The 9066-nt window shown below is 47.7% G+C and overlaps 1 protein-coding gene across 4 annotated transcripts in view; it reads left to right on the plus strand.

The window, feature by feature from the left end:
* FNIP2 (folliculin interacting protein 2) overlaps positions 1-9066 on the plus strand; it is a 105917-nt gene that overhangs the window by 2300 nt on the left and 94551 nt on the right. Inside the window, exons 1-2 of one of the 4 annotated variants that reach the window (XM_010836090.1) lie at positions 2410-3540; positions 4674-5041. The exons of 1 other annotated variant lie outside the window; for it this stretch is intronic. The gene's annotated coding sequence lies outside the window, so the exon portion shown is untranslated. Of the gene's footprint in view, positions 1-2409; positions 3541-4029; positions 5042-9066 lie in introns of those variants that run through there. 2 more of the 4 variants (XM_010836091.1, XM_010836089.1) reach the window with 2 other exon arrangements.

A 9066-nucleotide genomic window follows, 5' to 3' on the forward strand; every position in this document is an offset into this window, starting at 1 on the left:
AATCAGCTGTAGCGGTGGGCCATGCACTCCACTGTCCTGTGGAGGCATCTGGTGCGTGTGCACTGCTTACAGTTTGTTCATATGGGGGCCTGGTTCTTTCCAAAGGAAGCAAGGTGGGATGTGTAGCAATCACGAGAGCCTGTGTGTGTGTGTGTATGTGTGTGTGTGTGTGAGAAAGAGAGAGAGAGAGAGAGAGAGAGAGAGAGAGAAACAGCAGGCTCTTACCACTCAGAAGTCATTTTCACATAGTTAAGATGTTAAAGATGCTCTTCTGTTATGAAAAACAGCTAGTTCATGTGTTTATCAGAATAATGGGTATATCCTAGAGTGACCTGGGTTTTGTAGGATGGCCAGGTGCCCTGACCACCCTGTATGATGATGCCTCTGTGTGTGTTCCGAACTCTAAAAGTTAACTCAGGAGCAAGCTTCACATCTGCTCCTCGTCTTCCGTATTTCAGGTACAGTGAACGGTTAGAGCACAGAAGTGAATGAGGTACATCCTGCCCTCGAGCTGTTCAGTCCATGGAGGTTTATTCCCCAGGTTCTGTTGTAACAGGTGTAACAGGAATTCACAGTGTGCCAGAGAGCAGAGGCTGGGGGCCTCACAGAAGCACCCAGTAAACAACTCTTACATGACCCAAGGTCTCTAACATTGGTAGGTTCCTTCATTTTTCAAGTGGTTTTTTTTCTTTTTAGCACTTTTTTAGGTTTTTTCTCTTTCCATTTGGAGAGTTAGATACTGAATATATACATTTACATTTTGATGCTTGAGCTCCTAATTTAAAAATTTTTCTTGTCCTTCCATCTTATCTGCGGATGATTGTCTAAAAGTAAAAGCCGAGTTCTCATGATCTGAATGCGTTCACTATGGATAGTTCCCTGCAGACCTGACTTGGGGCTGGATGGGGTGGGGGTGAGCATTAGGTGGGCCACGATAGTGGCCTGGGACTTGGTGTTTTCTAGAGGACTTTGTGGTTTCTCCCCAGCCCCTCAGGCTGCATTGCTTCCAGTCCCCTCGCTAACCTTGTTTTACTTTTTAGGATCCCCAGATATCCCAAGCTTCAGATGTTTCTTTCGCACTGAGAACCTGTAAGGAGTTCTTATGTTTGTGTGTTTGTGATACGAGGAATTTTGCTAGTTGTAGCCCGTGATGATTCAGATGCAGGAAATGCTTTTGGAAGGTCACTGCCTCCCATGGGTTCACGGGGCACCAGGCCTCCTAGCCCCACTTGACACATGACCTCGGTAGTGATCTTCACATTCTGTGTGCCACACGCCCCCACCCCACACTGTGTGGAGTGAGGGCTGCAAATGTCTGTCACCTCCCTTCTCTCTGGGTGCCTTACGTAGACGCGCTGCATGTAATGAAAGCTGTGTGTGGGTGGATGGGGGGTTCTGATGGGGCCTGAGCAGGTGACAGAAGACACTGAGACCCAGACAGCAGGGCCTTCCCGTCTTTTCCTTCCAGTAGAGGAGGCACAGGTGAGTGTGGGCCAGGCTCTGGTTAACAAGCATTCGCCCCATACCCGGCTAGTCCCGGGGACACACGGAGGACTGAGACACGAGCTGCCTCTGGAGCTTGTGGGGAGCAGAGGGGGTGGCCATGGAAACCACATTGGGTACCAGGACAGTTGCTCCTCATCGCTCTTGGATTCCGTGTGTACAGGCTCGCCTGCTCACCAAAACTTGTTCATAGCCTTCAGGTCAGGGCTCAGGATGTTTTTCTGGTCGTCCCCGGACACAGGCAGGTTGACAGAATCCTGCAGCCTCCCAGTGTGCGCGCTCCCAGCTGAGGGCAAATGAAGCAGTGCTTGCCTTTCCTGTGTGCTCTTGTACTGCAGACACATGAAGTGTGCAGTCGAGAGTCCAGGTGGGGTTTTTTCCTTTGCAGTTTTGTGCTTTTCATTGGTGATGTTGCTGTTCGAAATGGCCCATGTGCATTGTGCCTGAGTGCTGTCTCAAGTCCTCAGGCAGGACGGCTGTGATGTACCTGATGGAGAAACTCTGTGTTAGGTGAGCTGCGTGCAGGCGTGAGCTCTGGTGCTGTCGGCTGTGGGTTCAGTGTTAATGAAGCAACAGTATATATTAAATAGCAGAAACACAATAAAGTAAGGTTCGGTACTAATCAGTTGATGAAAATCTTGTGGCCAGAGGTATGCAGGCACATAACCGTGTATTTCTCCTAAAAGCAGCCGTTCATCATTAACTGAGAAGGCAATGGCACCCCACTCCAGTACTTTTGCCTGGAAAATCCCAAATGGACGGAGGAGCCTGGTAGGCTGCAGTCTACGGGGTTGCTGAGGGTCAAACACAACTGAGCGACTTCACTTTCACTTTTCACTTTCATGCACTGGAGAAGGAAATGGCAACCCACTCCAGTGTTCTTGCCTGGAGAACCCCAGGGACAGGAGAGCCTGGTGGGCTGCTGTCTATGGGGTTGCACAGAGTCGGACACGACTGAAGTGACTTAGCAATCATTAACTGATTCCGTCTTCGTGGAGCCTGTATAGAGCTCAGGCACCATGAATGACCAATCTCCCACACTGCGAGGTGGAAAATGGGCCTAGGATTCTAGAATGAGTTGGACTGATGAGGTGGGGTCAGAGCCATGGCTTTGCAGAGCTTGAGGGATAAAAGAGTAAAGCCCAGATTGGGCTTGTATAGGGAGACCCTGGAAGATTCCATCATCCAAGGGCAGGCCTGGGGGACGGGGTGGCTGTAAGGACAGGGCTACAGGCACAGGCTCCTGGGAAACTGCAGGGCAGACGCAAGGCTGCCAGAGGAGGCAGAGCCCCAGCTGGGCAGGGGTGGTGAGAACAGTGCCCAGGCGTGTGACTATGTGCTCATTCCCTGAGACTCCGTGTGCTCTGAGACGAGATGGGGAAACTGGAAAGTCTGGGTGTAGACGCCGGTGTGCAGAGACTGCTGCAAGTGTCTGATGAGTGACTGGTTCTCCCCAAATAGGTGTGGTGTTCTGGTTTACAAGCCCCGCCCCCTTTGCACCTGCACAGGATGGGGAGCCAAAATCAGCCAGGTTTATGGGTTAGATTCAGGGAGGGGAGAGGAGGAGGGTGGTGAGTGAATGTGGACCGGGTCACAGGGTGCCCCATCTTCTGCAGAGCAGGCTGAGCTCACACTACCAGTTTCCTTCACGCTCGCCCAGCACCCATGGCCCTGCAGTTCCCAGTTCCCTCGTCCTGTGACCGTCTGGGGGGAAGCTGGGGGCGGGCACACTGTGGTTCATACAGAAGTACCAGCTGCTCTCGGTTCTCTTGCAAGGGGTGGGGATGAATGGCTTCCTCTGATGGTCTGAGAGGTTCCCTCATGAGCCTGGCCTTCCAAATGCCCCGTGTCTCAGACTAGGTTTCCTGCCTTTTCTCAGGGTTGGAGCTGGAGGAGTGGCTGGTCAGACACATGCATACCACCGATCACGGGGCCAGCCTGAACGGAGACGTGCCGAGTGTAAAATCCACCATGGAGTCCAAGGACAGGGTGGATTATTGAATTCAGTTCATCTGTTCTTTTGTGCTTTTTTGAAACGTGAGTCTTAGAAAATTTTAAATTACATGTGTGAAAAGTGAAAGTGAAGTCACTCAGTCGTGTCCGACTCTTTGCGACCCCATGGGCTGTAGCCTACCAGGCTCCTCCGTCCATGGGATTTTCCAGGCAAGAATACTTGAGTGGGTTGTCATTTCCTCCTCCAGGGCATCTTCCTGACACAAGGAGCGAACCTGGGTCTCCAGCATTGCAGGCAGACGCTTTACCATCTGAGCCACCGGGGAAGCCCAGCTTCCCGTAAATTTCTACAGGACAGTGTTTCATTGTTCCCTTTGAACTTCTCAGACATAATTTGAAAGCACTGTTCTGTGGTCCTACTTCTAAAGACCAGATTCGTGGCTCCACTTATGTTTGTTTACTCAGATGATCAAGCGTCTGACCGCAGTGCAAGGCCCTGTTTTGATCCCTGGGACGGGAAGATCCTCTGGAGAAGGAAATGGCAACCCACTCCACTACTGTTGCCTAGAAAATTCCATGGATGGAGGAGCCTGGTGGGCTACCGTCTGTGGAATTGGACACGACTGAGTGACTTCACTTCACTTTGTGTTTGTTAATTCCGTGGAAGTTGTACACTCTTCCGTGGAAAAGTGTAGCTGTTGGAAACAAAAGGAGTACAGTCGTGAGTACAAAAAAAATCTCTCTGGTAGGGAAAACTTCTCCCTAAGAAATGTGCTCTTCCTTTGTGGAAATCCTTGCGTGATTCTGTGTCACAGTCAAGATTCACGACAGTTGTACTAGATGCACCGTAACTGACGTAATCTTTAAGAACTGACATAAAGGTTAGTGTTGTCTCGTGTTTTGGACTACTTAAGTTTAGTCAGATTTTTAAATGTGTAATTATTCTTTAAAGGCTTTATTTTTTACTTTTGAAAATTATTTACCCACTTATTTATTTATCATTTGTCTGCTTTGGGTCTTAGCTGTAGCTTGCAGAATCCTTATTGCAGCACATGGGTGTCTCTGTTGTTGGGGCTCGCAGCCTTAGGTGCTCCTCGGCATGTGGGATCTTAGTTCCCCGACCAGGGATGCAACCCATGTCTCCTGCACTGGAAGGCAGATTCTTAACCACCGGACCACCGGGGAAGTCCCGTAAATGTGTTATTTATTTTTCACAGTAACAGCTGACTCTGTGCTGCTTTGAGTCATAATGAGGTTTTCTTGTCCCTGAGAAAGTGACTGTTTTCAGAACCTGTATGAACAGCGGTGTGTGAGGTAGCCTCAGTGAATCCGACAGAAAAGAGGTTATTCCCGACTTCAGAAGCACTTACCAGCTGCCTTCTCCTTGCTGGGTGTGAGCTTAGCTCCACAAGTAAAACGCAAAAGAAACCAAAGTGTTGCTGTTCACGTTCTCAAGTTGGAAGTTCGTAGCCAACGTTAATGTCCTGATGCATGGGAGGAGGAGAGGATAATACCTGACTCTAACAGCTAAAGCATTACAACCTGAAGACTGTTTATCACAAAATGCAGATCCAAGGTTACTCGTGTAAGCACCACTTGCCTCTGTGTTCCTGATGGGGACTGTGCACTGCTGGAGCCTCTTGTCCTGCACTGTGACCGTTACCTGTGTGAGGTGCGGGGGCTGTGGTTCATGGTGCAGCTGAGGGTTGGTTGCAGCAAGGTTGTGGGTGATATTCTGAGCTGCTGGAAACACATAGCCTCTTTCAGGGGCACTATCACTGAGTCCATCCTGTCTTCCTGTGTGGTTGTTGAAGTATCCTTAGGAAAAGGGTTCTTATGGGGAGCATTTACAGGATAGATGGTCCTTGGTTTGGGTCCTAAAAGCTTTTGCTGGATTTGACTCTGTTAGGAGGGGCGGTCTGTGTAGTTGGAGGGACCTAGGAGGTGGAAAAGGACTTGATCCATGGAAGAAAGAATGGCTTATGTTCCCATCAAAGCTAATTAATCATAGATTTCATTTTCTAGCTGTTACACTAATTTGTTCTAGAGTTTATCGTTCCCAAGGGGTTCTACAGTGAGTTGCTTTGGAAGGCTTAATCGTCTGCAGCTTCCAGAGAATTGGCCCTGTTTGGGAAGGAGACTGACTTTCTTGGATAAAACTATGATTTACCAGATGTCATTGTGGCCACAGTTATTCATCTTTGCTTCATGTTGAATAATACAATCCAGTCATCCATGAACTTAGCTGCCCAGACAGGACAGTGAGTGCTCTTGGGCAGGCATGTAGAAAGTAGGACACCCACATCCATCTGAACGGTGTGGCTTTTCAGGGGGCTTTCGCAGGCTTGCAGTGAGCATCCTTAGCCACCTTCCTCAGAGTAGAGTGAGTGTCAGCATCACCATTATTTCCAGCTAAGGAGACAAGCTCCAGAGGAGGCAGTGGCACCCCACTCCAGTACTCTTGCCTGGAAAATCCCATGGGCAGAGGAGCCTAGTGGGCTGCAGTCCATGGGGTCGCAAAGAGCCAGACACAGCTGAGCGACTTCACTTTCACTTTTCACTCTCATGCATTGGAGAAAGAAATGGCAACCCACTCTAGTGTTCTTGCCTGGAGAATCCCAGGGACGGGGGAGCCTGGTGGGCTGCCGTCTGTGGGGTCGCACAGAGTCGGACACGACTGAAGTGACTTACCTTACCTTAAGGAGACAAGCTCACAGAGTCATGTGGCCCAGAGTGATGAGGCCACAGCTGAACACAGCCGTCTGCCCTGCAGATCTTACCTCATGAGATCGTCGGGCTGCCATGCCTCCTGGATCCTGGTCCCCAGCTCGTCATGAGGAGCTGACTCAGAGAACAAGAGGCTGCTGAGTCAGAGCTGACAGCCTTTCTCCAGCTCTCTCCTCATAATTGACTTCTGTCGACTGCCAAGCAGCCCTCTTAGTCGGCAGCTGGTAGAACTCTCAGAGCACTTGAGGAGGCTTGTGCATGTAACTTGCCAGCAATCCAATTACGTGAGAAGCGTTTCGTTTTAGCTGTTACGGTATCACTGTTTCGTCTCTGGCCAACCAAACCAAAGAATAGGCAAGAAGCACCTTCTGTTACTAAGTTAACTCTTTTTTAAAAATATATTTCTGTATTTGACTGCGCTGGGTCTTACTGGCAGCACCTGGGATCTTTAACCTTCCTGTGGCACGTGGGGTTTTTGGTTGTGGTGTGAGAACTCTTAGTTGTGGCATGTGGGATCTAGTTCCTTGACCAGGGATCGAATGCGAGTCCCCTGCTTTGGGGGCCCATAGTCACTCAGGTAACTCTTAGCCTAACCTCTAGTAGGTTTCCTTGAATAACTCTCATGACCTTTATTTTGCACTGAATGGATATGTAACCGGCCAAGAATGAGAGGGATGCCGGTAAGAAAGCTGTTGCAATAGTCCTGGCAGACACAGGGCTTATACTCTGAGCAACCCAGCATCTGCTTCAAAGCGTCAACAGAAAAGTTCAGCATTATGTTCAGATGGAAGGGAGAGGAACATAGATGCAAGTCCTTTCCTAGGTATTTTTTGAGACTTGTGTCTCATGAGTTACACAGTTTGGGTAAGAATTGTACCATTTTTGACAGGGAGATGGGAGGGAGCCCTGAAAACTTTGTCCCGCAGAGCTGGTTTCAGTCAGACAGGTAGAGTGAGCCGCCGTGCTGGACAGGAATTCCTGCAGCTGCCCATATGCCCAGTCACATGCTTTGGGGGGAACGATTCTGAGCCAATGGCCCATCGCCTGGGCTCAGGCCTTTACCTCTTTCCCAACCCTGGGCTGCTGGCAGTTTGTTCAGGCCCACACACCAGTGACAGCCTGACCCGAAATCAGAGTTAAACTTTACAAGTTGTGTAATCTTCGCTAATATGTTTCCAGCTTCTGGAAGTTTGCAAAGGAATAGCATGTGGTGGGTGTTGGGAAGTCATAGGGAAAAAGGATTGTAGATTGAGGTCTGATATTGGATCTTAAAAAAAGTTTTTAACTAAATTACTGATTATCTAGCTGATTCCAGAAAGAAAGAAATCATTTCTCAGGGATGAAAAGACAAGCAGTACTCCTCCTTGCAGGTGGAGAGCCATCCCGGAGAGCCTTCCGACCTGGCATTAGTGAGTGTGGCCTGGCCACCTCTTCTCCTGGTAATGAAGCAGTTAGAGCCCCAGCCTTGCTATAACCCTCCTCCTGAGAGAAGACTTTTCACTTACTACTTTAGGGGTCTCCTGGAGTCTCGTCTCTCTTTTCCTTACTTTATGTTGTCAGCATCTTGTACTTGGTTAGGTACATGCCCTTTGAATAACACTTCTTTTTAAAAACGTGTCATCATCTTGGGGTGGCAAGGGGTGAGGGGAGTATACTTGTATGTATACTTGTGGCTGATTCACGTTGTTGTACAGCAGAAACCACAACATTGTAAAGGAATTATCCTCCAATTAAAAAGAAATTAAAAAGAAATGAGCAAGGAACATTGGAAACAAGGCAGGAAAACGTTGAACTATTTGCAGGAGATGTTCTATATAATATAATTATATTCCAGAAGATATAGCCAATTGGAAATACCAATCCTAGTCTATTTATGAGAATGAACTGAAAGACTGTTCAGTTCAGTTCAATTCAGTTCAATCGCTCTGTCGTGTCTGACTCTTTGCAACCCCATAAATCGCAGCATGCCAGGCCTCCCTATCCATCACCAACTCCCGGAGTTCACCCAGACTCATGTCCATTGAGTCACTTTCATAAGGTAAGAACACGAGAGGACAATGAAATCTAACAGCACTTGGAACAGAAATAGAAAATGCTTTAGAATAATTCCAAAAAATGTTTAGCAGAAAAATATATCTAGTCCTGGGGACATCTTAATATTGTGAAAAAAAACTAAACTATCAGTATTGTGAAACAAGTTAAACTATCAAGTTGAGTCTAACTCAAATAAAATGTCGATGATTTTGTTAAAAAAAAATTCTCATTGTTAGGTGTGTTGTGTTGCTGCTGGGTACTAAGCTGCGTCTCCAAATAAAGGGAAATTGAGGGATCTTGATTTTAGTTAAGATGTTTTAACAGAGTCTGTAGCTGCAGCTCTCTACTTTTGCTGGTTTGTGTAGATATTAATGATAGCAATCACTGAAGGAAAAACTTTGTGAGGAACATAGCAGTCTATGTTAAAAAACACACAGGGTGCGTACTTTGCTTTTCCTTCCAGCCGTCTGAAATTGTTTGGACTCTGACAATTTCCTTACCATAAAGCCTGCAGAATTGTTATAGAACAAAGAAGTCAAGTGGTCATCACTGGTTTGGCAGCAAGAATTTAAAAACAAGTCTCTTTACCCATGGTTTGTAAATAATGCATAGCTATTGAGATGGGAATACCAGACCACCTGATCTGCCTCTTGAGAAATTTGTATGCAGGTCAGGAAGCAACAGTTAGAACTGGACATGGAACAACAGACTGGTTCCAAATAGGAAAAGGAGTTTGTCAAGGCTGTATATTGTCACCCTGTTTATGTAACTTCTATGCAGAGTACATCATGAGAAACGCTGGGCTGGAAGAAGCACAAGCTGGAATCAAGATTGCCGGGAGAAATATCA

Source organism: Bison bison, unplaced genomic scaffold (assembly GCF_000754665.1).
Source record: "Bison bison bison isolate TAMUID 2011002044 unplaced genomic scaffold, Bison_UMD1.0 scf7180017864060, whole genome shotgun sequence".
Taxonomy (NCBI): domain Eukaryota; kingdom Metazoa; phylum Chordata; class Mammalia; order Artiodactyla; family Bovidae; genus Bison; species Bison bison.